At 50.9% G+C, this 1,317-nt stretch overlaps 1 protein-coding gene across 1 annotated transcript in view; it reads right to left on the minus strand.

Annotated features, from left to right (window-relative positions):
• SLCO1A2 (solute carrier organic anion transporter family member 1A2) overlaps positions 1-1,317 on the minus strand; it is a 38,050-nt gene that overhangs the window by 31,201 nt on the left and 5,532 nt on the right. The window lies entirely within an intron of this gene.

The raw sequence follows: 1,317 nt of genomic DNA on the forward strand, positions 1-1,317 counted from the left end.
GGGAGCAAGAGTGCTCAAAAGCCCCCATGGTTCACCAAAAGCTTCCAGGAATGTCTAGAAGCTAAAAAGCCAGCGTACACCCAATGGAAGGGAGGGGCCATCACCAAGAAGGATTATACCTCAATTACTCGAGGTTATAGGGAGGCTGTTAGGAAGGCTAAAATGGAGACGGAACTGGAACTAGTGACCCAGATCAAAGATAGCAAGAAGTCCTTTTTTAAATACATAGGGGGTAAAAAGAAGGTACTGGATAATATGGGGCCTCTGCAGGACACGCTTGGAAATCTGGTGGTCACACCAGAAGACAAAGGTAATCTCTTTAACAAATTCTTTGCCTCCATTTTTCTGAGCAGGGACCAGGACATCACCACCCCTGGAATCCCAGATGGACCCAGAGGAGGCGCAGCCAGGCCCAGGGTCAGTGAGGACCTAGTCCGGGAACTTCTTGTGGGGCTAGATGTGTTCAAATCAGCAGGTTCTGACAATCTCCACCCCAGAGTGCTGAGGGAATTGGCAGAGATCATTGCAAGACCCCTGAAACAGCTTTATGAGCACTTGTGGTGCTGTGGCGAGGTTCCAGAGGACTGGAAAAGGGCCAGTGTGGTCCCCATTTTCAAAAAAGGGAGGAAGGAGGACCCAGGAAACTATAGGCCCATTAGTTGTACCTCGGTCCTGGGAAAGCTCTTTGAGAAAATTATCCAGGAGCACATCTGCAAGGGACCAGCAGGGGAGATTATGCTTAGGGGCAACCAACATGGGTTCACTAGAGGCAGGTCTTGTCAGGCCAACCTGGTTGCCTTCTAAACCAGGTCACAAAATCCTTGGGTACAGGTGTCGCGGTGGACATAGTCTTTCTGGGTTTTAGGAAGGCCTTCAAGCTGTCTCTCACCCCTTTCTCATTAAAAAATTAGGCGACTGTGGTGTCGACACCTACAGTCAGATGGGTTGCAAATTGCCTGGAGGGCCACACCCAGAGAGTGGTAGTGGATGTGTCATTTTTGACCTGGAGGGATGTGGGCAGTGGGGTTCCACAGGGCTCAGTCCTCGGGCCCGCACTGTTCAACATCTTCATCAGTGACTTGGATGAGGGGGTGAAAAGCACCTTGTTCAAATTCGTGGATGACACTAAGATGTGGGGAGAAGTGGGAACACTGGAGGAGAGGGACAGGCTACACCTAGATCTGGACAGGTTACAGGGGTGGGCAGATGAGAACAGGATGGGTTTCAATACTGACAAGTGCAAGGTGTTGCATCTGGGGAGGAAGAACCAGCAGCATACCTACAGGCTGGGGAACTCCCTTCTCATCAGCACAGAGG

The sequence above is a fragment of the Gavialis gangeticus genome, unplaced genomic scaffold (genome assembly GCF_001723915.1).
Source record: "Gavialis gangeticus isolate Ggan-Ray unplaced genomic scaffold, GavGan_comp1, whole genome shotgun sequence".
NCBI lineage: Eukaryota > Metazoa > Chordata > Crocodylia > Gavialidae > Gavialis > Gavialis gangeticus.